This window comes from Protopterus annectens, chromosome 8.part0, assembly GCF_019279795.1.
Source record: "Protopterus annectens isolate FY-2018-M chromosome 8.part0, PAN1.0, whole genome shotgun sequence".
In the NCBI taxonomy this organism is placed as follows: Eukaryota; Metazoa; Chordata; order Ceratodontiformes; family Protopteridae; genus Protopterus; species Protopterus annectens.
In genome coordinates, this window is record NC_056741.1 from 448,785,815 (window position 1) to 448,813,452 (window position 27,638).

A 27,638-nucleotide genomic window follows, 5' to 3' on the forward strand; every position below is an offset into this window, starting at 1 on the left:
TGATTGGGCCAATTACTAGCAGAGAGCAGTTTGTTAGGCCTCCAGCTTATTCAGGCTTCTCTCCTAGTTGCTCCTGGAATTGGCTCCCATTTCAGAACCATTAACGACGACCAAAAGGATTTTATGCACTTGCGCCTCATAGCATCCTTAAGTGCATGGTAATCCCCCAGTGTTGAGCCAGATGCACACCTTCACAAGTGCATTCTTTCCTACTGCAACACTTGCACGTATGTTGCTGGTCGTGGGTGCTGCCTTGTCACATCTAACCTCCTGAAGGTTTGTTACAGCAGGCCGAGTTGGGGGGTATGCCCACAGTGCTAGTTCTCCCCTGCAGACTTCACCTAGCTCTAGTTTGCAGTGTGGGATTTATTCCTCTTTCCTTTAGAGCCGGTTGCGGTTTCCAGCTTTTCATGTGCTGCTTGTTAAGCGGGTATGTTCTAGTTTAATGAAATTCTTCCAGATGGCCATGTAGTCAGATAAAACCGCTTACTTACACTTTTGTACTAGTCTGTGCAGTATTCCAAGTTGCTGGTGGCTTTATTTGTTGGTCCCCTCAAACCCAGTTACCAGCCTGACCCTCAGTCCCCCTCTTCCACAATAGGTCTACAGGCTGTCCTCAAGGGTTGAATTTTGTCTGAGCTGGATTCTAACTGAAATATAGTTGAATCTCATTTCCTAAACGAGCTAGCTAAGAAGCAATTTCTTTAGTGAACTCAAATGTACTTCACCTAGTTGGTCTCCTTTCCATTTGTAATGTTGTGGTATATGGAAGTCCCATGTGTTCTGGTCTGTTGCATGTGTACTTTAAACAGATCCAGCTGCTTCAGAGTTAAAGTGGTGCTGGTTGTAATGCAATACTTGGGTAATGTATAATGTGTGGTCAGGGGTCTACTTTTTGTAGATGCACAATATCCATTCATTTTAAATGAACCAAGAGGGGCTCAAAGTTCAGTTGGCTCTGGCAAAATAAAATTGCCAGCTGTCTTATCTAATCTCCTCTCAACACTATCCTTGTAATTAAAAATGGTATGGGGTGGGAGTTTGCTGTTTGAGCCATGCTGTGGCAGTTTCCTTTACTTTGCAGGTTAGGAAATGCAAAGCTTTCTAGATGGGTGTATAGAACATCGGAATTTGATAAAAATGCAGGTTTACATTTTATGCGCTTTTCCTTTAAAGCAGTTGTGTCTGTAGCTTAGAATTTACCACATACTTGATAAAAATGCAGGTTTACATTTTATGAGCTTTTCCTTTAAAGCAGTTGCGTCTGTAGCTTAGAATTTGCCACATACAGTAAAGTGAAATGAGACACCAAGACAAGTTAACAGAACTTGTCGCTTCAAGATGGTAAAGCTTGCAGTTATTTTCAGACCATCCTTGTTTTTATACAGGCAACCGCAGAACTTTCAGCACTTGGGCCATAATTAACAGTATTTCATTACAACTTCAGTCTTATCTGGAAACTCACTAAAAGGGTTCACTTTCAAGTTGTGTATCATATTTAAGTGTGTAATGTCACCATTAATATCCATTTTTCTACATGGGGGTTGGGGTCAACTGTCAATGCTGTACTATCCACCTACAATAGTCTATTGTAGGTGTTTAGGCCACCCATTTCTTTGGCACTTTCCTCTTGCCTTCCTGATTCTCCAATATCCCCTGCAGATCAGGTTGTTTTTATGCACATGTACCTGAGCCAGTAACTACTTACCTTTGTAGTTTGCTATTTTACTGTAATTTTTCTGTCCTGCAGTGTGTCCAACCACCCATCTTGGGCATGTAATTGTCAACTTTAGCTTCAGCTGCTCTCATCACTACCCATGTTTAGTACCTGCGGTGGTGTTGCCTCGCAGTAAGACGCTGTCCGGTTCAATTCTCAGCTAAAGCGTCTTCTGTGTGGGGGACGTGTGAATGGGCGTACCTTTGTTGAAGGTTGTGCGTCAGGGCGGGTAACTGCATGTAAAAAAACTACCAATCATTAATGGACTGGAGTTCTGCTGTGGCGACCCCCAACTGGGAATGGCCAAAAGACGCAACTGGTGGCATCCCTGTTATGTACCTTGCATCCCTGTTATGTACCTTTTTGGCTTTTGAAAGTCTCACCAACTTGACACTCATTTGGCTGCCATCCCCTTGTAGCTTTGATCTCAGACTGCTGTTTCCAACACTTCTCCCGGATACTGATTTTAACTGAAGAAAAATAGTGGGACAGGTTTGCAGCTTCTGATTTCCCAATTTGCTGCAATTACAAATGTTTTGGTTGTACTTTTTAATCCTGTGACTTGTTTTCCATTCCCCTGCTGTCTGCATACAAAATTGTTGCCCTGTCCCTTCTGAGCTGTTGGCTAATGAACAGCAGTGGGCAATTTTGTGAACATTGATGTACACTCCCAGTGGGAGCCCTGGTAAGTCTCAAACATTTCCACATTCGCGGAGTGCATTGTACATGACCTCCACTAACTTCACAAATGTTTCCAGGAATTTGAACCATTGAAGTAAGTGGTTAGCCTTGACATGGCTTTAGTCTGCAATAGGATGTCATTTTCATTCCTAAACTCCTAGATTTGCATCTGAGAAGACTGAGCATTCATCTGCTTCTTCCAGATCATGGAACTTTGCCCATAATGTCCTCCCAACATCTCAGCCCACCAGTACGTTTCGGATGTGGATTCCCTAGCTCTTTTTGGTGTAACTGGATTAATTTGAGTTATGGGAGGGGGGAAGGCCAACTTTAGCTTCTCCCTTTTTCAGAGCTAAGGAACCATTTTTCGATTAGCTTTTCTCTTGGCGACAGACAAGGCTGTTGCCTTTGGTAGTCCTGTTAAGATGCCAGAAACCTTTTGGGTTTGTTTGATTTCCTGTGGGCATAAGATCCCAAATTCTGACTCCCACGGAGTGTTTGTCTTGTTCCTGCCTGCCTTTATGCTCAGATTTCCTCTGGTTTCAATTCTAGGCCTTCATTGTAAAACGATTCTGCTGTGGGTCTCTTGCCTTAAATCCTCTTTCTCAGTTGCTGGGTTTCAAACTCCTAAGAAGCCTGAAAAAGCTAAAGGCAGTCTTCAAACGAAGGGCAAGGAGTCTTGGAAAAAAAATGTTCCTCCACTAGAGGAACCTTCATTGGAGCCCCCTGCCAAGGTCCTAAAGTCAAATCCATTGATCCTGAATCGCACACCTCAAAGTGCAAGATCTCCATGGATGCAGACCACTCTACATACTGCTTCATCCAGCCTCCCCCTTTATTCCTAAAGAAGTCCCTTTGAAGCCATGCTAGATATCCTTCCACTAACCTCTTGGGCAGGTGTGGACAGGATGTCTGTTCTGATACAGATGGGGGTTCTCCTGGCTCAGACTTCTGTGCTTGAGCAGATGTCCATTTCCTGTCTCTGGCCTGTCCTTCCATTTCAGTGCAGTTGAATCTGAAATCCCTGGAGTTGTGTAATTTAGATCTGAATTTGGTTTGGTTTTTTGTTTACTCCTGTGGTCCCCCTGAGTTTTTTTCTAGCACAGCTCCTCTGAGCTGGAGGACTGTGGGAGCTAAAGCATGGGCACTGGATGTGGGGGCTTAGTTGACTCTGGCTTTTAAAGGGCTCAGCATCGGCACTGGGTAGTTGGGGTCCAACTCCCTTCTCAGGTGGAGTGCTAGTAGAGTTACATGGGCAGATCGGAGTCTGTTTTGGAGCAGTCTATTGTTTCTCCTAGGTGTTCTGCTTTTGAGGTTGTGAAGAGGGTTCTCTCTGTAGAGAACAAGTGTATGTATTTCAGACATCCCTATCTCGTGCTGTTCTGTGTCCTGAGCCTGTAATCTCTTCCATTTGCTCAGCCAGCCTGACCAAGACCAAGCTGCCAGTCAGTCGGGACATTGTAGTGTCTTCAGATAACTTCTCCAGAATACCCCACTGAGGAAGGCCCTCCCAAGAGTGTGTGAAGGGAGGCATTTAGATTCCCCTCAATCTGATAACACTGATTCTTTGAGGGGGAGGGGTTCCTTGTAGCACCAATTACCTTGGGAGACCTGAGTTGGCTAGTCTTCTGATAACCCCTCTTGAATCGTTTTCCTGAAGGCTTTTGGGTCTAGCCCATCTACTTTTTGGGTGCCCCTCCCCCTTAAAGAGCTCATTGGTCTCCTGACTGTTGTGGAATGAGCCAGGCACTGAGCCAATACCTAATAGAGGGTGAGATTCTTGCCCTCAAATACCATGCACTGGAGTAAGGTTCCTGTTGCCTTGGTGGCTGCAGCTACAAGAAAGGACCTATCAGAGTTGTCATCCCCATAAGAGAATCTAAAGTGTTGGACAAATATGTGGTGTGTAGGCTTCAGTGATCTTTGTATGCAAGTCATGGAGTTATTTGGCAGACTGCACAGGGATTGATCAACGCTTACCAAATTTGAGTCCATGTTGAGGACAGAAAATCTTTGCAGGCCCCCCAATCTGTCAGTGAGGTTTATTTTTTTCCATGCTGCAGAAGGTACCTGATGGGTGGTGGATTTAGATGCAGCTGTCAGGAGACATGCCTGGATGTGCTTGTGATTTTTGCAGAGCCATTAGAGATGTGGTTAAAGCCCCAGGGGTCCTCTATGAGGTGTCAAAGGGAGGTAGTTCCCCCAGGGGCAACAGATGCCATTCTTACAGCAGAGGTGGTCTGCAGAACTGGGTATTGATTTTTTTTTTTGTCCTGAAATGAGGCCAGACTATATTCTGGAGACAGTCTGACATTTTATCCTGCACCAGAGCATGACTCAGTCGCAAAAAATTAATCTGTGCAGAGGATTATATCCAGGGATTATACCATTTTCCATACCCCTCCCACAGTTCGGAGGAAAATCTTTCACCTGGTTAGAGGGAAGCAGCGGTTCTAGATATAAAAGCTGCTAGTCATCCAAGAGGTCCACCTCAGAGCAGAGGGTCCAGAACTAGTTTCTTCCTGGTGCCAAACTGCCTGGAGGTAAATTTTGGATCTCCGCAACTTTGTGCAGTATACTAAGCTTCAGATAGTTGGTTGGTTCTATTCAGCCCCTACTGCAGGACTATTTGGATGTGCTTAATGTTGTGCATCCTGAAGATCTGTCGCATCCAAAATGAACAGGTGGTCCAGGAGATTCTTATGTTTGTGGCTAGGACCCAGTAATTGGCCAGTTTATAACACTTTTTTTCCTTTGGACTCACCATAGCCCCCAGGGTGCTTACCAAATTGTGTGGCAGTTGTAGTGACTTAAGATTGCTGGGATTCTGGGTCTCTATCTAGACTGGCTCCTTACTGCTTCAACCAGGCATCTGCTTATAAGGCAAGGGACTAATTGCTCCAGTTCTCATCTAGGAATGGGCCCATTACACCTATTCTCACCCCAAAATGGTAGTTTATAGGTGCTTGTTTGGACACAGCCTCTTCCCTCCACTTGATTTTAGCCACTGCTGTCCCAAGTCCAAGAAAGTGATCCAGAATTTATCCCTTCCAGCCTGCTTTCAACCTTTGGGTCCATTGCTTCTGTTATCACCCTTGTTCCATTGGCAAGTTTCTGCATGTTAATCCTTCAATGGACTCCACAGAGTGGTCATATCCAGTGAAGATCACTCAAACATGCAAAAGTTATCCTCTGGTGGATTCATTCAAACCAAATCTTTTTCTTTCCCAAAGACCACTGTGAACCAGACACTTCCCAGTTTGGGTGGAGGTGCACTATTTGGGGAAAGACCGTCCATGATCCCTGAAAAGGCTGATACATATACCTCTCCTAGAAATGAGGGCTGCCCTAGCGTAGGATTTAATGACACTGACGTCAGTCTGGTACATAAACAAGGGGAGACTGATCTTTCCTTCTGTCAAAGCTGTGAGGGTATGGCAGGAATTGATCCCTTGCAGTCACTACATTGCTGCAGACACCATGGAAGCCAGTGTGATTGCAGACTGAACAGATCCATTCTGATACCTCATGAGTGGTCTCAACTTGACTGTTCCATCAGTGGGGCCAGCCATACTGTGATATTTGCCCCCCTCAAGTGCAGGAGGTTCTCTACCCTGATCACTCCATCAGGGGAGCAGAGAGATGCTCTAGCATCAAATGTCCCTCAAGACTTCTGTATGGGTTTCCACCCTTGCTGCAAATTCCCAATTTTCTTCAGAAAGCAGTTCAGTTGGAGCAAATGTCCTGTTCCTGTGTTGCAGTGTTCTACATGTGGGTTGTGGCAGGAACATGGACCACAAGTCTGTATGCACAAGTCCAACCAGCTGCCAGTTGTATGCCAGGTATTTGCAGACGTCTGATCAACAGGGTACTTAACTGAATTTTCTTGGATCCTTTCAGTCCTGTTATGTGGCCTGTTCATGTCCCCTGGAAAGGGCAAGTGTAAGCATGTTTGGCAGATTGCCCACAGACTCCTACTCTCGTTTAGGTAAGGAACATGCCCACAAACTGCATTATTTCAGTCATTTGTGCCCAAGACCTTGCATCTCTGTTTCTAGGCTTTGTATCTGTACCTAGAAAACCAGTGGTTAAAACAAGTAGCATTCGGGTTGGAGGCCGTGCTTGCCCAATCTGAACTGCCTGAGGGCCAAGACCTTGTGGCCTACTTCAGCTGCACCTCTACTGGCCATTCCTCAGTCGGTGGCAGGCAGTGGCCTGACTGGTTTCTGCTTCTGCCAGCCTGGATAAAGCTGGTACCTTTGAAGCTGCACAATCAGATGGCACACTTGTAGAGAGCATATTGGTGTCTTATCTTGGACTCCAGGTGGGGGAGTGGGACCAGCACTCTGTGCACATCTGATTCTGTTGCCATCCCTACATCTGACTCTAGGCCTTCGGCCAGTCTGACAACTTAAACCTCAAGAAAAAAACATCTCCTTCTGAAGGTCCTTTATGGACCCTGGGCATACTACAATAGGAACTCTTAGCACTGCTCCCCGCTCCAAGTCGGACTCCTGAAAGGGTAGAACTGGAAGAGGGGGAGCTGTCTGATTCCTCAGGATTTCCTCCTCTGCTCTCTTCCCCCTTGGGATGTGAATCTCCAGAAGGCTCTATTGAGCCTGATTCGCCTGATTCCCCAGTGGAGTGCCTAACTTTTGGGAAACACTCGAGATGAAAGGCCATTTAAAGTGGGGAAGCCTCAGATATGACTGAAGTGCAGATGGATCCCCCCCCAAAGTCACCCTGCTCTTCCTCCTATTTAGCCAGCTTTCCTGGATGTCTTTGCCTCTGCTTCAATCGACCCCGACTCCCAACCACCAGGCCCACTGAGGGCAGATTATATCGGACATTGTCTATTTTATGTAAAATTGTATAGCTCATCAGATGAACTGAAGGCACAGCTGCAGGTTGTCAAAACCTTTCAGGTTATATTGGAATGTCATTTGGTCTTTATAAATGTGCAAAAGCAACCTTTTAAAGGAAAATTGCAGCAAAAAACTTCCAAACGTTTGGACAAGAATGTGATAAGAACTTGAGCAAGAGGGGCGTATATAAATACTTGACTTGATCAGCAATAAAACATGAACAAATGCGAATGAAGTTTAGTACGGAGTACTTTAGAAGACTTGAATTAAGCCTGGAAACGGCATAGACACCTAGGAACAAGATCCAAGCTATAAACCAGTTTTGCTCTTCCTGTTCTAAGTTATAGTTTTGGAGTGACTGACCCCAGAAAGTGTATGATTGGTTATTAAAACAAGGGTGCTTCATGCTCACCAAACTTTAAAGTGTATACAAATTGTATATTCCTGTTCTGAAGGAGGGATGGGCCTTGCATGTATAGGTCTGCAATTGTGGAACTGCACATCTACTGACCTCAAAAGATCCAAATGTGAAGTTTTGAAACCTGAGGAGAAATCTAGGATGACATCTCTGCTTAATTTAGCAGAAGCATATCAACATCGAGCAGGAATGGAAATCAGACCAGAAGTAGATAAAAACCAGACTGCAACTGAATGTGCTAAAAAAGGAAAGACCAGGTGAGAAGGCACGGGAAAAGGTGACAAGTATAGAACTTTTGGAAGAGCCTCTTGTTCAAGAATGAATGCAGGAATGGTTAAGCAGAGGTGAATTTGCATCAAATTAAAGGTTAATATTGGCAGCCCAAGATAGTGGGCTTGCATACACACTGGTTTACAAAGTTCATTGAACATGGGAGAAACTAACGCAAGTTTTGTGGAACCGAATTGAAGACTCACCTTAATGCTGGTTGCGAGACTAATGACACAGGGACTATATACTGAAGGGCAATGTGGCAAGATTGTGCAGACACTATGGTATCAAAGTGGCTGAAAAGCACTAAACACAAGCCACAGAGAATCAGAACGTGATTAAGTTTACATCACATGGGATCACCCAATACCAGCAGTCAAAGAAAACCAGATATAGTGGTCTAACAAGCCAAAAGTAGCATTAATCATTGAAATTGCCACACCTAGTGACAGTGTCTTGTGTACAGTCAAAGTACATCATTCAGCAGGCAGAAGAGCCATGTGGAAGAAAGATACCCAGACAGTTCTAATAGTAATAGGAGCAAGTCTTAAAAGAATTTACAATCTTTAAATGTTACCAATTCATGCAACACCGTACGAATTGCAAGAGGAGTTACTGGGTACATTGTGGGTGCTGCGAAGAGCACTTTTGGCTAACCGTGAAACAATACTAATTTCATGAACTTTAATTGCATTTGACTTTGGAATGGGGTCCATTCCCATCATGGTGTTAGAAACCCAAAGGACTTGGAGAAATTAAACAGACTAGTCTCTAACTGAAATTTCTGATTCGGTGCCTCCCGGCTGACCCAGCCACTCCATTTCTACTGATAAGGCTTCCGAGCTGCTCCCTACAAAAACTATCCCTTCCAGCTGACTAGGACAGCAAGACAATGGAAAGGTTGGGCAAGAAAATACACTTCTGCTACCTTTATTCAGGGTCACTACCAAGCTCACCTGACCAATATTCCTTAGCACTGCGAGACAAAGCCACTAAAGAATTGGTGGACATCCCAGACTGCTGCCAAAGTTTCCTTTACCTTCCTGCTAGCTGTCACCTCAGGTGAATAGACACAAGATGCAGCTGAAGCCTCAGCTAGGTCAGCTGCATCAGCTTCTGTGTTGGGTACTCTTGCTATGCCTTCAGCCCCCTCCCTGATGATCCAAAGCAGCATCAATAAGTCACTATGCCCTGTTCGGTGGAAAAGTGGCTAACCAAGTTCCTGCAACAAAAAGCCAAAATTGCAGGACCTAGAACACCTAGTCTCACCCATTTCCAAGTTCCACAGGAACTACCCGGACAAGACTATCAGGAAAACCTCTAGGTCTACACCCCCCTAGACTGCACCTTCCAACTAGAGCTTCTCCCTCCCAGCCAAAGGCTTCCTTTCCCAGCTAGGGCAGTTAGTGTACAACTGCCTGCCAGTCTTATCCCACCTTTCCCCACATCCCTTCCCCTGTCTGCCCGGCTCTCTCCCTGTGCAATCATTACCTCAGACAAATGGGTTCTGGCCATCATACAGAATGGTTACTTGTCCTGGATCACCCCCCAATAAGATTGGGCATGCCTCAGCCATCCACCAGTCGGTTACCTCTCCTACGACAGGTACTGCAAACCTTGCTACTGCAAGGCACTATAGAACCTGTGCCTACAGAATCAAAAGGGTTCTACTCCAGAATCTTTTTGGTCCCCATTTAGGACAGACCATGGAGGCCTATTCTAGAATTCATAGGAAGGGGTTGAGAAGTTCCTATTTTCAGGATGCTCACTCTACCTTTCCCCTCCTACATAAAGGATTCATGGCAACCTTGGACTTGAAGGATGCCTACCTTCACATTATTTTACATTTGTTGACCGGGCTAGTCTAACTGGATACATGTCCATTTTCAGTAGAGGCCTGAGGAGATTAGCTCCAATACAGATAAATGCAAAGCTTAGTAATCAATATACAAAATAAGACTAAATGAAAATATTCATATTAAACTAGCAGATTTCAGGTTCCTAAACACAAAATAGGAAAGATAACTAAGTAGCAGAATTATATATAAAAAAAAACAATATTGCAGGTTAAACATTCTGTGAAGATAAACAAATCTTGTAGTGCCAGAATGTAAAGGGAGAGTCTGCATAGTGAAGTTTGGGAGGAAAATGGAATTTATAGGGATAAAATGTGTACTAAATTCTGAGTATTGAGGGCTAGGCAGAGTTTCTATCAATTAGTTGCCTAGTCAGGTTTAGTACAGGGGCACAACCAGTGTGTTCTAAGGAAGGGTTTTAGTCTATTTGAAGAGTGATGGAGAGGGAGAGGTCACTGGAGAGAAGATTCCAGGTTTTTCCAACAGCACTGGAGAAGAGATTCGCCAGCTTTCTTAGGTTTAGAAATTTTTGTGAACGCAGTGATTTCAGATTTGTGTATGGAGTAATGAGGGTAGACTGAGTGCAGGAAGGTTTATAAAGAGTTATGGGCGATGGTTAGTTGATGGAATTCAATATTGTAGGAAGTTTCCAGTTTGAGGTTATTTTTTGAAAGGTTAGTAAAAAATAGGTGAGGCATAAAGGAGGGTAGAGATTAGATTAGTATGGGCTATAGTTCTAGCTGTGGGAGCAAGGCATGATTTAATTCTATAGAGGGAGCAAGGCATGATTTAATTCTATAGAGGGAGCCAGGTATGATTTAATTCTTTAGAGGGAGCAAAGTTTTTTTTTTTGACTGTTCTTATTGTATTGTTACGGTTCATGATATGATGGTGCCGTTAGTGGATATAACTGAGAAATCAAGTGGAGAGGACTTGTGGGTTGATTAAAGAGGAGGAGTTTAGTTTTTTTGGGATTCAAAAGAAGACTACGTGTAAACCATTGTTCAACTGTTAAATACTTTCTGGGTAAGAAGTTCAGATGTGGATTTGGCTGAGCATACAAGTGTTGAGTCATCAGCATATTGTGTGCATGTGGCTTGGGATGGCTAGATGAAGGTCATTTAATAAATATTGAGGAGAGGTCCAAGTATAGACCCTTGAGGGACACCCAGTGAAACTGGTTGGAGGGTAGAAAGTCTTATGCCAAATAACTGCCTGTTTTATCTAGGTAGGGCTGGAACCATTTTATAGAAGGTGCATCAAATGAGTGATTCTAGTATGTTGAGGAGAATCTAATTTGACAATGTCATGCTCTAGACAGGTTAATGAATAGTGCCGAAGATAGGTTATTAAGGTTACGATTTTTAATATTTTCTGTAAAGGAAAGGAGGGCAATGGTAGTACTGTGTTAAGGTCTGAAACTATGTTGACAGCTGGAAAGTTAGTTATTTTGTGTTAAGTGGTCAAGTAATTGCCTATGGATACATTTCTCCATGATCCTTGCTAGAGGGGAGAGCAGGGCAATAGGACAGTAGTTGGAGAGTTCATTTAGAGTTTCCGCCTTTATGGGGAGGGATAATGAGACTTTCCATAGGCTAGGTATGTGACCTTCGGTAATCCTATTGATCAGAATGGAAACAGGGTAAGCTATGGATTTGGCTGATAGCTGTAGAAAATCTGCAGGTAGTTGAACTGCAGAGGGACCGCATGGCTTTAGTTTTTGTATGAGCGTTTGGATGCAAGTTGTTGGGACAGGTTGTAAATGAAAAGGAGGGGGTGAGATGCTTCATACCCAGGCCCTTCTGCTTCTTAGTCTCTAGGCTTTCTAGTAAACTTCCCAAAAGCTCACCTGGAGCCCACACAGGATATTGTCGTGGGTTGTAGAATCCAGCCAGACCTAATTATCTTCCTACCACCAGAGAAGGTGGTATCCCTGGCATACCTCCTCTGTGCCCTTCAAGCATCAGAAATGATGGCAAGGCAGTTTGAGACTTCTAGGCTACATGGCAGCCACTACCCATGTTTCCCTATGAGGAAACTACAGTATCTTTGGTCAGTGGGGAGTAAACACTCCCATCCCCTAGAATTCAAGGTTCCCCTGCTTGAAATGAATTGTGCAATTGTAGGTGGCTGATAACCCAGACCTCCCTCTACAAACACCCACACCCTCCCAGACTATGCATACAGATGTTTCAGGTCTAGGGTGGGGAGCAACTTTGCAAGGTTTGTAGAGACTACCACAAACGTCAAGAAGTGAGCAATCCTTGATCCAAGTCTTTTGATTCTATCTACAGCAAGGCCCTCAAGATATTTGCTGACCACCACAGTTCTGTGGTATCGCAACAAACTGAGGGACTAAATCGAATTTCCTATGCAGACTAGCCCTGCAGGTGTGTGAATTGGCCACCTCGGGGATTTGCAGTACAGCCAACCTACATACCTCTCTGCACAACTTCCAGGCAGGTTACCTAAGCAGGACTATCTCAAACAGCCATGAATGGATGCTTCAGAGATGTTTTCCTGAATCTGGTTCACAGGTGGGGTATAACTCCTAGACCTGTTTACCTCCTCCATAAACGGGCAACTTCCTGGTTATTGCACCAGGACACTACTACAAGGTACTGGCAGGGGTTTTTTCAATGTCCGGGAAGGGGGAATTTCTGTATGCCTTCCCTTTGATTCAAAAAGATGTTCTATTCCTGTTGCATTATTCCAGTTGAGATTTCCAGCCCAATCTCGCATCTGTACCTGTACAGAAGCTTCAGCTTGGCTGTTGCAGCTGTGTGGGATCACACATGGGGCTATAAAACAGGGGACATGGAAGAGGACATCTATGATTATGGTAAGATTTTACACCACTATTGTTTCTGCTGAAAATTCAGTGGGAATCGCCAAAAATCTTGCAGATTCCCTACTGGCCAAGACAGCACTGGTTCCCCCTTCATTTCTCCAAGGGCAATCACCAAAAGTTACCCCCCCCTGGACCTGTTCACACAAACTGATAGTGGCAATCCCTGCACCTCTCCCTGTGGCTGATAGGTCTCTGAAGGGGATCAGAAACTGTGCAATGAGGATGCCTAACAGAAAACTTTCCACTTTGGGATAAGATTTTATCTGGTGTCACAACAGCTGGACCTGCTGGAAAGTGACATTCCTCTTATCCTGTCTTACCTGTGTGAACTTAGGCAGACAGGACTGGTCTACTCATCCCTAAAAGCACATTTGTTTGCAATCTCTGCCTGTCTACCACTTATACACTTAGACCACCCAGGAAACCGTCCCCTCCTCCTGGAGACCTTGACTCACCCTAATCCCTTTGAGCCAGCAGACAAAAGCCCCCATAAGATTTTGCACATGGAACACTTCGGTAACTCTGACCTCAGCCTGAAGGGTTTCAAAGCTGCAAGAGACCCTTCTTGGTCTCCACCTTGACAGGTTGACTCTGGACTAACCAATCCTTCACACCCAAAGTTGTGAATGACCTGTTCCTGAACCAGGCCATTCACCTGCCTACCTTTTTCCCCAACCTGTAAGGGGATAGAGTACTTCCCTAGATTCCACAGACAACTTATGTAGTTCAATCCCTCCTACATTTTTACCCAAGGGTTCTGAGCTGACCCTCTACTCAGACTTGGCCATACTCTAGCTCAGTCTTCAATTGGCTTGTGGCTGAGGTATCCCATGCTGCAATGCACCTATCCCCAGATCTAGTTTGCTGCTCGAACGTGATCTCTCACTTGGCCGTGACAAGTACAATTTTTCTACTTTTTCAACTTGGTAGCTCCAAAAGCTGTTTTTATAGTTAGTGTTTTGCTTCTGACTGGTTCAGTTGAACTTTTCTTGGTATCCAGTTTCCCTTGGTGTTCTCATAGGTTCATAGGTGGTCTCTCTCCCGTGGTCTTTAGGCCATTTAAATTTGAGGCTCTACTTTCCCACGCTCTGTTTGGTTTCTGTGGTGAAGATGTCCCTGCTGTTTTCTCCTGTGTTCTTGCCTTTAACATGTATAAGGATTCTAGAGAGCACAGGCCTTCAGGCTTTTGTCAAGTGTAACGACAAGAGGTCTTTGGATGGGCACTCTTGTGTGAGTGTATTGCTTGGGTGCTATTCTTTTACAGGAATCTGCTTCTGTCACGCTTTCAGCCCTCGCATGCTGCAAGAGGAAGAACAAACTAATGTTAAGGGGATTGCTAATGGCTTCCTTGAAGAGGATTTGGAGGTCTTCCAGGTCCCCTCCTTCCAAACTACACAGACCGACATAACTTAAAACTCTCCTGCTCTGAGTCACCGGAGAAAATCATTAGAATTACAGTTGCTTCTTTGGCTCCACTGGCTTCAGGGCTGACGGTGCTTTGTCGACATCAGCTCGTAGTTTATTGGGAGCCAGTGACAGATTTGTCAGTTCAGAGCCGGTCTCCAGTTTTTCGACCAGTTTCTTGAGACAGTCTCCCTCTAAAGGAGATCCAGATCCCCTACCTAGGTCCTCTGGGACCCTTTCCGATGACTGTCTATAGTGGTGAGGAAACTGCTTTAGTCATTGGTGCTGGTTAAATTGCTTTCGGCTCTGGCCCAGTCTGCTCCAGAGCCCATCCTCCCTTAATCTTTGGCTGTTCCTCCTCCTGACCTTAAGAGCCAGAGCTGTCAGATGCCTCTGTTCCAGTAGCCCTTCTGGCATATCTTCTCCGATCCCTGCTCTGAGCTGGTCCATGGGGTCCAGGATTCAGTTTGCTGGTCTGAGCCAAGGGAGGTATCGGGTCGATTTTTGGCTCGGAGCCCTTCCTCTCAGCGTTTTGGCTCGTAAGTGTGGACCCATCTGCTTAGGACCTTATTTCCTCTGCTCAAAGGGTGTCTTCTGCAGTTAGTCAACCTTCAGAGCCAGGGGGATCGGCTTTCGAGGTCAGTGTGCTGGCCAGGTTCAGCTGTATCTTACGGCACCGACACTTCCCTCCAGCACTGATATCTGTATCAGATTACCCTCTGTCTAGGGACAGCAGAGACCTAAGGCCTCGGGATATCTCCATAAGTGGTCCCCAGCTTTGAGGCCTCCCTGGACTTTTTTTACCCAAGGAGCCACCCAGAGTGTGCAAGAGGAAGCACAGACTCCCAAGATGAGTCAACATCTGACACTGACATGTAGGAGGCAGGGGGTCCCCCAAGTTGTCTTCTGACTTTTTCAGATATCTTGGAAATACTGAGGCGACTAGCCATCTAAAGCCCCTTCTGAGGAGTCTGTAGGCCTTTGGGTCCCAACCCATCGCTTCTTGGGTTTCTCCCCCCGTTCCAGCTCCTGGACCTCATTTGTTGAAAGTTGTGGGAAACTCCAGACACTGGAGCCAGTTCCTAGGAGGCGCAAGTTTTTGTCTGCTCCCCCTGAAAATTTCTTATAAAACCTGTTCCAGTAGATACCATGTTGGTGGCAGCAGCCACCAAGAAGGAACTTGCAAAAACTTCATCTACCGTCCACCCCCCTAACAAGGAGTCAGCCTTTACACTGAACTATATTGCATTTTATACAGCTCCAGAGAGCAGCTAAATGGAGTTGGAGTTTCTCTACAGGGTAACGTTTCTGATGTGGCTCAAAGCAATGCTCAGATGTCTACCCTAAATTCTATTACCTACTCCATGAGGCTGATCTCTTGCGCAGCTCCTGGATGCACCGGTGTAACTTCGCAGAGGCTTTCACATCCATCTTCTACGCACCCTTTAACTGTTCATCCTTATTTGGAACCGAGGTGAAGGATACACTCGCTAGGTGTGAGCAGGAGGGAAAACCCTGCCTGCCGCGGCAGTCAGTTTTTCCATGCCTTCTAGACCTTGTCTCAAGGGCCAGAAGGTGGGAAAATGTGGTTCAGAAAATCGCAGAGGTTTTTCCACAATGCAGTGATTCACCCTCCAGAAGCAGAGGAGGGGGTGGAAATTCAGGTAGATGCTGCCCTAGAGGCAGAGGAGGCCCATGTAACCAAGCGGACAGATTCCTTTCGTGGTTCTCCCTACTAGCGCTCCTGAGAGGAGGCCCGACTCAGTCTCTGGAGCCAGTCGGGGGTTGCATTTTTCTACCCAGAAGCCTGGCAAGATCACCCAAGACTAGTAGGTATTGGAGATGATCTCCAGAGGTTATATCCACCTCCAAACAAGAATACCAGACGTTCCCAGTCAAAGGGATTCTGCAGAAGTTCAAAAGTTGCTGTTAAAAAGGAGCCATCCAGCCTGTTCCCTCAAAGTAGGATTAGGGACTTTCTTTTTGGTGCCGTAAAGAACAGGGGACCAGAGACACATTTTGGATCTCAGCTGTTTCTACCCTCATGTAGAGAAGTCCAAGTTTTGTATGGTCATGTAGTCAAATCTCCCATTGTTAGGGAAAGATGTGTGGATGTGCTCCATCGACCCAAAGGATGCTTACTACTGTATAAAAATGGACAGGGCATCCAGAAGTCACCTATGCTTCTGGCTGGGAGCCAGTCATTTTCAGTTGTGCCCTGCTGTTTGGTCTCACCACAGCCCCCAGGGTGTTCACAAAGTGCATGGCAGTGGTAACAGCTCACTTGAGACATTTGGGATTCCAAGTGTTTCCGTAGCTCCTGTGCCACCACCAGGCATCTACTGCTACAGACCAGGAACGCCACTATTGCTTTGTGCCAAAGTCTGGGAATTACCTTGAATTGGGGAAAAGTCTGCATTGTTGCCCTTGCAGCATGTTACTTTTTTGGTGCCGAATTACACTGCTCATGAGTTTTCCTGCCAGAAGAGAGCATTCAGGAGTTACAGCAGCAGGTCTACAGTTTACCACTGAAGGTCCAGGCAAGTGGTCAAGTTGTTGGGGACCATGGCTGCCACGGTTATGGTAGTTCCTCGTGCAAGACTACATGAGGCTTCTTCAGTGGCTACTTTTTGCCCAATGGTCTCTTCAGCATCTCCTGCTCTCCCATGTTATTGTAATAACAGACGGGTACACGCAGGATCTGCACTGGTGGCTTCAGACCAGCAATCTCAACGTGGGTATGCCTTTCGTTCCTTCTCAGATTGCCTCTGACCACAGATGCCTCCCAGATCAGGTGGGGGGGGGGTGCATTATCTTGGCAGGACAATCCAAGGCACATGGCAGGAACACTAGATCAATTTGCAAATCAATGTCTTGGAGATGAGAGCAGTGCTATTAGCGTTGCAAGCATTTCAAAGCTTTCTTCCTCATGGGACAATTGCAATCCACTTAAACATGTCAGTGGTCTGGTACCTGAACAAACTGGGAGGAACCAGTGGTCTGGTACCTGAACAAACTGGGAGGAACCAGGTCGTATCCCCATTGTAGAGCGGCACCAGGTCATATCCCCTTTGCAGTGAGGCACTTAGTTTGGCAGTGGGCAGTATCTTCTTGGTGCTTTCTAGTGGCAATGCACATACTGTGGAAGTCCAATGTGATTGCCGACAGGCTGAGCAGAGCTGTTCTGATGCCTCATGAGTAGTCCCTGAGCAAACAAGTGGCGGAACAGATATTGCTGTGATCTATTTGCCCAGCCCCCTCCATGCCAAATGCAGCAGCTACTTCACCCTTATTCCCCCGAAGGGGGAGGCACCCAGGGACTATTGGCCCTCCGGTCTTTTCTGCCTTCCCTTTAATTCCCCTGATAACTAAGGTTATTCAGAAAGCACAGTCCTTGTGGAAGCAAAATACTGATTTCACCACACTGGCCTAGTCGGATCTGGTTTTACTTTTCTTCACCCTTATCTAATGGACTATCTCTGAATTCGAATTCTGGACCCAGAGCCAGATCTGACTCAGTCAGCAGTTCCACCTCTCCATTCAGACCCTCAGGTTGACAGCATGGCTGCTCCAATTCCACCTCTAGTCAGGCTTCATGATTTCACCGGAGGTGGTTCATATTCCTCCCACAAGCCTTTTACTAGGAAGATTTATTCCAGTAAGTGGAATAGATTCTCTATTTGGGCTCATGAAAGGCAGATTGATCCTGTACAGCTCCCATATCAGTTTCAGTTTATTTCTCAACTGTTTAGCCAGGGATCAGCTGCGGCAACCATCAGTGGAGTTGGCACCATTTATACTTTTCATGTTGCTAATGAACCCAATCTAATGGCACACAGACTTGTAGGGCTTTCCTGAAAGGGACTATGCTGCTTCGACCTCCAGTCTTTGATGCCATGGGACCTAAATTTTGTGTTGTAGCAGCTTACCTCGCCTCCTTTTGAGCAGACAGCAACCTGTGACATTAAATTTTTGTCTTGGAAGACTTGTCTTTGATGGCCATCACTTTGGCTAGGTGGGTCTCTACTCCCAAGCTTTATCTGTTCGGCCCCCTTACTTAATATTTCACAAGGATAGGATTTTGCTAAGACCTAATCCTTTTATGCCTAAGGTTGCTTCAGTGGTCAACCTCAACCAGTCCGAGCTGCCTGTGTTTTTTCCCTGAATTCTCTAACAAGGCAGAATTTGTTTCATCAGCCAGATGTCCACAGACATTTGCGTTTTTCTTTACATGGAACAAAAGAGGTTAGGAAATCTTAACTGTTTATTTTCAGACCATAGACTCGGGACTTGAAATCTATACTTCAAATGGCAAGGAATTACCCTTTAAAGGCTCATTCTACATGTTACTTCTACTGCCTTTCAGGCTAGGATGTCTATGGATAATTGCACTGCAGCTACTTGGGCATCTCCTCACACCTTAGTCACTACAAATTGGATAGGGGCATATCCTAATTTGGTTCCACAGTGCTCAGGAGTATTTTCCAGTGAGCCACCCAAAGTCTGGGTGCTAGGGATGCTGTCCCACTGGTAGATGAGATTTGACTACATGCATCAAGAAGTTCAGTGTAACGTTAGATTTATAGTCCCATCTCGCCACAATCTTACTAACCCTCCTTCCTGGAGGACCTAGAGGTAGTCTGTTTTCAGCACTCTTGAGTTGGTTCTTCCCCATGTTTGTGTGAGCTCGCTGCAAGCAAGGTCTGGGGATAGGCGTGTTGCAGCATGGGTCACCTCTTGGCCACAAGCTAATTGAAGACTTCGAGCTAGAGTACGGCAGAGTCTGAGCAGAGGTTCGGCTCCGAACCCATGGGTAAGAATGTGAGGCAAGATGGGACTACATCTAACGTTATGGTGAGTACATAACGTCTTGCTTGGGTTACATAAAACAAAGCCCATTAGAAAATCGGACCAGAGCTCTGGGGTGGAAGGAGACTGTCCAAACAGACCATTTCGCCTGGATCTCCAGTGCCATTTCTTTCTGCTACCTACACCATGAGAAGACCTTGCAGGGCAATGTCTAAGCCCAATCAACCAGAGCAATGGCCTATTCTGGAGCTACCTTTAAGGGGCTAAACACCAATGCCAGACCTGTGGCAGCTACATGGTCCTCTGTGCACACCAAGCACTACAAGCTGGACCATATCTCCAGAGCCATGATGGGGGTTTACCAGGGCTATCCTACATGGAATCCTGGAAACTTCTAGGTCACCAGCCAATCCACAGTGAGCTTTGGCACTCTCCCACATGTAGAATACTGTTGCATTGGAGTAAAGTAACAAAAGTTGTGTAAATCTTACCATTGCCATGGATGCCATTTTCTTGCAGTATTCCTTCCCCTCCTGTCAGGTTGCACTTGCTCTCCTGGGTGACTCGGGACAGGCTATGCCCTTCTAGGACTGGCTCAGACTGGGGCTCTTTTTTTTCTGAGGGCTAGTGCATACAGATCGCTTGGTCCATATTCCTGCTGCCACATCAGTTTTTGTGGTGACCATATGACAGACCAGTCAGCTTTCCTTTTATAAGTTGTAAGTGGTTAGCCCCACACTACCTCTCCTGCTCATTTGACAAATGCTACTTCAGCTGGAACGGGAAGCTGATCAACTTGTTATAACAGCCTGTCTGAAAATTTTCCTTCAAGTTTTAAACATTCACATGCACTAGACAAAACACTCAACATGATTAAGAGCAGGAACATTTGCACAATGCACCCTTATCTTTGAATGTTCACTTGAGTAAGATCTTTAATCTGTGCACAAGTTACATACACAGGTGTTCTTGCTTTCATATACACACATACTTACTCTCTGATACAAACAAATCTATTTTAAATTCGTCACGCCTACCTTTCAGTTCATTTTATTTACTTTTTAGACATTTAACTAATTTAAGCCGCCTGGCCAGAGTGGGAACCTTTCTCCTAGACTATTTGTGCCATACTGCTCTGAGCGAGTTGACTGGCATCTGGGGCATTGCACATTGCAAAAGAGAGTGTGCACATTGCAAAAGAGAGTGTGCACATTGCAAAAGAGAGAATGTGCATGTAAAAATGTGTGCATCACAAATGTAAAACGTCTAAACCTCTTGAATCTGCAGAACAGTAAAAAAAAACGGGCACCAAACAGCCCTCAGGAACGCCAGTTTTTATACATTGCTCATACTGTTATGTTATACAGAATACATTTTACATCGCCATTCAGTTAGCAACGGCCATGCAGACAAACTAAAAACTGTTCCTCTTGCTTCAGGCATCAACAATTGCCTTATGCATGTAATCCGACAAAAGAATTGGAAAACAAAAATTCTGCCAGAATCAGTACAGTTTAGAGGTACAAGCAGGTAACAGCTGGCCAAAAACATTATTACCATTGTGGAGATGGCAAGCAATGAATTCAGAAACCGAATGCACTGTCAAGTACACTGCTTTTTCCAGACAAAGTACAGTTTTCTGTTGCATGGTGAACTTGTACCATGTGCTTTTCCACATTTCCGCATTTCTTTTTTCAAAAAAAAAAACTCAAATGGAACAAACTAATGGAATTGAGAATCGTACGTATTAAAACACATGGTGTGAGGTAGACCAGCAGGGGCACACAGTAAAAAAAAAAAAAAAAAAAAAAAAAACCTATATAGATCAATAAAGCAGACAAATGACCAACTCTAGAGCAACAGGTCTGGATAAAAACACCCAAGTGTGGACAGTTAATATATTTCCATAGGTTCATAGGCTGGTACTAGGCTATAGGCTGTAGGGCCTATGCAAGCCTAGCCACAGAGTATAGCTGGAGTTTTTACTGTCAGCATATGGCATCTGCTTTAGGCCTGTGATTCTTTTAGTGAGGTATTTTTGTGGCCTTTCAAGCTGTTGCAGATGAGGTACATACCAAATGGTTCTACAGTGGGACAAATTTTTTTTCTGGATGAAAAGCCCTTGGTGAGTGTGCCACAGGATTTCCTGACTGTTGCGATGTGGTTATCGAAATTGAGACCACTATCCACCTGTCCCCAAGTCTCTCATCACACTTTCGATTAGTGTCCTACCACCTATGTGGTAATTCATGGGTACATGTTTTTTTCCAAAGGGGATAAATTTCTTGGCATTATGCTTGAGCCCATGGCTCTGGCACCAGGCGTCTGTTTCTGTAAGGCCCTTTTGTAGAATGTCCACATTTGGGGATTCAATGATTGCTCCCAGTTTGCAGTCATCTGCAAACTTTGTTAGCCAGAGTCCCTTAGTGTTGGTCTGTATTTCAGAGAAGTAGATGCCAAACAAGAGTGGTCCCAGGACTGAACCCCAAGATACTCCACTTGTCTGGAGCTGGATTTGGAGTCTGCTACTTTTACAGTCTGGATTCTCAGTAAGCCAGTTGGCAACCCATCGAGTGATGTAGGGATTTATGGCCAGCTTAGTAAGTTTATCTATGGTTCCAGAGTGCGGGATGGTGTCAAAGGCCTTGGCAAGGTCCAGATGGGCTTTGTGGACTGCCTTACTCTCGTCCACAGCTCTGGAGACCTGATTCAAAGAAGCCAGTCTGATTCAGGAGACTAGATCCACCCTTCACAAACCCAAACTGGGTGGGGTCCAGTGTTTGAAGGTTGCAAATGTCTGTTTATAAGTTCCATGATAATGCGTTCCATGCCCTTGCAGATCAGGCTTGTCTGGGACTGTAGTTCCTGGGATCAAAGGTGGAGCCTCCCTTGTGGAGTGGGGTAACTAGCTGTGCACCACTCGTTGGGCACGAAGCCTGAGGTGAGGCTATGATTAAACATGACACTTAGTGAGGTGCCAATTCTTTTTGTAGTTCATGTAGTACACAGCCTGGGAAGTCTTCTGGTCCCGTGGATGCTGTATTCTTAGTTTTGGAGAGTGCAGTTTCTATTTGTGTGGTCGTGATTACTGGAATTTGGCAATCTTTTGGTATTGAGATGGGCCCTTTAGGGGGTGAAGTTGGCACTAAATCGATCTCCCAGGATATTTCCAATATCCTTGGGATCAGTATATTTAATGCCATTCTGTTGTAGCTCAGAGCAGGTCTGAGCATTGCCATTTAGATTCTTGACAACTGTAGAATGCCTTGTGGTTGTCTTTGGAATCTTTGGCAATTTTTTTCGTAACTAGCTTTTGAGAATTTTGAGGGATATCAGCTTCTTACTGAGGCTGGGTTTTTTGCATCCTGGGATTTTCTTCTGCAACACTTTCTTCCTTCTGTTGCATAGATTGTTTATAGCAGGGGGACCACCAGATTGTCTTCTCTTTTTGGAGAAGAGAATCTTTATTCTATTTGGGATGGCACGATTCATGCACGAGTGAATTTGCTCGTACAGTGTAGGATTCTGCAATCTAACTTCCAGATCCCATCTGCGTGGGTGTCGTGAAGCTTGTCACTTCTGACTTCAGTAGCATGTAGTTGACTTTGGAGAAGCTTAAGGAGACTTCCTTGCTGGAGGGTGGGATGTGGATGTCGAGGGTGATTGCTTATTGTCAGACTTAACCAATGAGGGTGACCACTGGTGTGGAGCATCTATCTCCCATGTTGGTAATGACCAGGTCTAGGATATTGGAGCCCCTGCTGGGACAATGGATTAGTTGATCCAGGGTGTTGGAATTTGAATTCCAAGAACCGTTGGGAAAAGGAGTTCGTACCGAAGTAGTTTTGCCAGTTAATGGCAAGGTAGTTGAAATCACCCAGTATTAGGGTGTTTGGTTGTATCTTAATATTTTCCAGTATGTTTAGAAAGGTGTAGTGAGAATCTTGGGGTATGGTGGGGGATCTGTAGCAAGCTATATTTTGGATTTCAGTCTGTTGCACCTGGAAAGTTTCAGATGCATTGTGTTGGCAACTAGCCTGGAGGTGTGAATATGGACACTTCCACCTTGTGTTTCGGTGTTGGTTTTGTGGCCGAAAAGTGTGGTAAGAATTGTAGTCTGGTATTGCAGGGGTGCTCTCTGGAGCCTTGCCAGGTCTCAGTTACTGCACCGATATCCATGTTCTCCATTTTTAGGAGTGCCTCTGTTTAGACTTCTAGTTAACTTACAAATTTGCTGCATTAGCCAGCAATTACCGAATATACACATCCTCAGCAGTTTCTAACTACAGACGTTAAATGTTTGCCACTGATTTGCTAGAAAGTACAATTAATAGAAAACTGTCTGACTAAAGACTCTAGCCGTTTTGCGAAGTCAGTACAGTTTAGAGCCAGTGGAGCACATATTTAACTCCAATAAATATAGGACAAATACATTTTAAAACGTACCTTCTCAAAGCAAGGGAATGCAGAAGAAGAAACTAAGCTTGCAAGTAGTCTGATGCAAAGTAACCCACGTGTTGCAATAGCAACAAAATGGAGGTTCCACAATGTTTTGCAGACTGGTAGGGATGGACAGCTGAGCTCTGACATCACAATAGGGGTGAGTCATTGCTTATTTTTAATTGCAAGCAAAATGGTAGTGCTGATGTCAGTTTGGGGGGCAGGATCTTAGACTACTGCTGGTTTGTAGCAGTTTTGATGTTGGGGTTTGAGACTGCTGCAAGCTTTTCTACATTGTGATGACTTGCTTAAGTGTTAGCAAAATAGTACGGAACAGAGTTGTGGTTTAGGAGAAAAAACAGTTTAATTTCTTTAGCTGCATTGCACATTTCCTAAAGCAGGATCAGGTTGTAGGGCGAAAGGTGCTGGAATGTTGAGCAAGAACAAATATCCCGTTGTCCTTTAACCCCATAACTGTTCGTAGAGCTCTTATTGTAGGCTGGCATTTTTGTCTTCTGTTTTCGCATTCTGAAATGGCGTCTGAACCAACAATCCCGTAGACTTTCCAAAAAAACACCCACAAGGCTAAGCCTTCCTACAACTCTGGTGCTAAGCTCTGTTCTCTGTAGCCCCTGATGCCAGATAAGATACCTTTGCAGGCCTCTCCCTAGACCCTTTCGGAGTCCAATGTTTGTCTCAGCTTTTTCCCAGTAAGGGGTCACCACAGCGGAACTTTGGTCCGCTAATGATTGGCATTCGATTTTTTACAAAATGCCAAGGTGCCAGCTTGATGCCCAACCTTCAATGAAGGCACGCCCATTTATGCACGCATATCTTTTGAATGCTACCCAACCGCAGGGAGGACATGCAGACTCCACACAGGGCACTCCCAAGCAGAGAATCTAACTGGAGAACCTCTTGCTGTGGGTAACTGTTACCGCTGTACCACCGCAGCATGGTACCCTTTCGGAGTCCAGTATGCTGCAGAAGTCCTCTTCAGAGGCTTTGGTTGTCTCTGCCTCTGGTCCGCAGACACTGGCTTCAGAGGAGGCTTTTTGCACTACTGAATCTAGACAAACAGCAGTCTTCATCCTACTACAGTTTGAGTTTGAATACTGTTAGGCCTAGAAGCAAGGCCACTCTTAGAAAATCTACCTTTAGCCTCCATCATACTCCAGCTCCACCACCCCAAGCCCAGATGTTTAGAATGGTGGGCTTATCTCCCGTATCAGGGGTAGTCAGACCACATAAGGAAGACTTCTCCTGAAATACTGACAACTGGATTCGGAGATCTGATTTTTCAGACTTTGAAGAGGAATAACCTCTGAGGATGCAGAGGATTACATTCCTTCTGCCTCCCCACCAGAAGATCTTTCCTTTGAAACCCTTCACCTTCGGGTAACATTCCCACTGGGAATCCCAGGACTTGAGTTTCTAGACCTGCCCCAGTGCAGACCCTTGTCCATTCCCCTTATCTTAGAGGTGGTGGATGTCTATTGAATCCAGCTTAGTTCCTGACGCCCTCCCTCCTGCTCCCAGTAAACCTGACAGAGTACCGGATTCTCAAATATCTGTACAGAAGTCCTGCAGACCCAGAGGTCATTACACGGGGGCCAAAAGGAGCAAAGGCTAGTTCTGCAAGGAATCCTATTCCTTCTGACAAGGATTCCAGAGCTCTGGACAGATGGAGTAAAAGTATATACCTCTGCAACCTTGGCAACTGTCATGTATACATAAACACACTTTGGAACTATTAAAGCAAGATTTCTACCTTTCCTGAATGCTAGTTCGAAAGAGTCAACTGATTTACTACTGTACTTGGCCAAACACTCATTACACTTTGGATAGGATGCCCTAGAAGCCTCAAGTAGGGCAGCAGCGTCAAGATCTGTCATTAGGAGACTTGCACGGTTCAGGGACCACCATTCCCTTGATCACAAGCAAAGATTCTACTTTCACAAGCAAAGATTCTACCTTGACAAGACCATGTCCATTAGGAAATCAGAGCAATTGTTTCTCCTTTCACACACCAGAGCCCTGGGAAAAGCAGTGGCAAAACACTTATGCCTGGACTTCCAGGGCCCATCTCCTTTTACTTCTACCATGGCAAGTGGCTAACCTCAAATTAAAGCCCACCCCATTGGAGCCATGGCCTCATCTGGAACAGCCTTCAAAGGGTGGACATTGCTTCTATTTGAGGCAGCTACCTGGACATCTGTCCATACCTTCAAACACTAGTGGATTTTATTTCCAGGTCTAGAGCAGGGGGGCAATCCTGCATAAGTCTTGGAAAAATTCTGAGCTTTGCCACTTACCCAGAGGTTGTGAATACTGCAACATGGGAATACGACAGAGTAATCTTACCATAACCATAGGGTAGTGCTGCTCAATGCTAGAAGTCTGCATCTCAAAAATGCACTCACTCGAGACGCTCCTTAAATTGGAAAACCAGGCTACAACTCGTACCACACTTTTGGCCATCTAACCTGGACCAGAACAAAGGTGGAGGTGTCCATATTCATTAAGGCTATCCATCTCCAGGCTAGGTGTGCAGCATAATGCATCTGAGGTTGTCAAAGTGCAACTAACTCTGGGCAAAACTGCAAATTGTAGCTTGCTACAGATTGCCCACCATGCCTCAGGATTCCCACTCTTTGATGTACTGGAAAATATTAGGGTTCAACCGAACACCCTAATGGGCGATTTTAAACTACCCCACCATTAACTGGGAACTACTCTTGTACCAACTCCTTCACTCACTTTTTGGAATTCATTAATTCCAGTGCCCTGGATCAACTTGTACACCATCAGGGTCAACAGTATCCTAGACCTAGTCATTGCCAACATGAGTGACCGGTGTTCCACACCTGAAGTAAACTCCTTGGTCAGATCCGACCATAAGCTAATCGCCCTAGATATTCTCATCCCACCTGCCATTAAGTAAACCACTAAAAAAAAAAAATTTCTGCATAGCCAACTTCATGCTTAAGACAGAAGTGGCGAACTTCATGACACCCATGCAGATGGGCAATATAGTTAGACTGCTGAATCCTACACAAATGATTGAGCTCTTTGCAAAAGATTATTTCTCCTAAGTGCATGCCTCTGCCATATCTGCCCGTCTTCCCAAATCAGCATAGTCTGTTTTCTGACAGAACAGTTATGAGCGTTTTTTACCTCAGACCCGTAAAATACCTGCTCCATGCAGGTACCTTATCTTTGTTTTGGAGATGCTTACTAACTGCATTCTTGGTGGCGATCACCTCGGCTAGGAGAATTTGGGTCGCAAGCTCTTGTGTAGAGAACCTTTTCAGTCTTCAGCCACTGCCTTTGAAAACCAACCCATTCTCTATGCCAAAAAGGTCTCTGAGATCTTTAAATCAAGCTATAAATCTCCCTGTTTTCCTGAACCTACACAAGGGAGAGTAATCTTCGCACGACACTGGCAACTCCAGTATTGGACAAGGCATTTCAGGAAGTCTGTTTTTTGGCCTTTGCATCTAATCGGGTTTGCCAGTTATGCTTTCCACATGGATGTCTAACTGCATCATTTTGCTACAAACCATGGAAGACTGGTGCCACAGCATATTGGGGCACATTAAAGCTACAGCTGCCTTTGTCAGGGGGAATATTTGCCGAAGCCACCTAGTACTCTGGTCATACCTTTAGCAAGCACTACTAGTCCCTTTTTCTAGACCTACACCTCTGCAGTGATGGCTCCCAACCTCAGTTTTGGGAATCCTCCCAAGGAGCAGTGAAATGGTGTGAGCATAGTTGTAAGTGTAGATGTGAAAGTCTTTGCCACTGCACTAGTCTTTCCCTCCATCCCCCTTTAAGCTATGGGTTACACTAGGGCAGCCTGTTTATTCTGTTTCCCAGCATTGCTCCTTTTTTTAGGTCCCTCTTGGTAACTACTAGAAATGGTGAGTGCGTCTGGCCTAGGGTTTGGAGGGTACTGGCCAGGGGCTATCCTAGTTGCTAACCTAATGTGTAGCTTAGAAGGACATCTGCACAAATGGTGAAAGTTTACTGAGCTTTGGAAGTTAGGCTGTATATCTTCCTTGCTGCAGCATATTGGTAGTTAAGTGAGCATGGGATCCGTAATGCTCCTGGCTACAATTACTGGAGTACTGTACTTAAGTTCTTAACGCCCTTTTCAGGCATTTGTTCACCTCCGGAGTTTTGCAGGGCTGTGCTATGATTCTCATGTTTTACACCAATGTAAAGCTCTGTCAGTTCAGTATTGCAATAAATTTGTTCAAACATATAGTCAGAACAGCACTTTGCAGTGAGCATTTTGGCATAGCTACAGGCTCTGCCTAATATT

General features: G+C 45.2%; 1 protein-coding gene across 1 annotated transcript in view; it reads left to right on the forward strand.

Moving 5' to 3' along the window:
• Nucleotides 1–27,638, forward strand: part of ILF2 (interleukin enhancer binding factor 2) — a 140,267-nt gene that overhangs the window by 77,454 nt on the left and 35,175 nt on the right. The gene's annotated exons all lie outside the window — the stretch shown is intronic.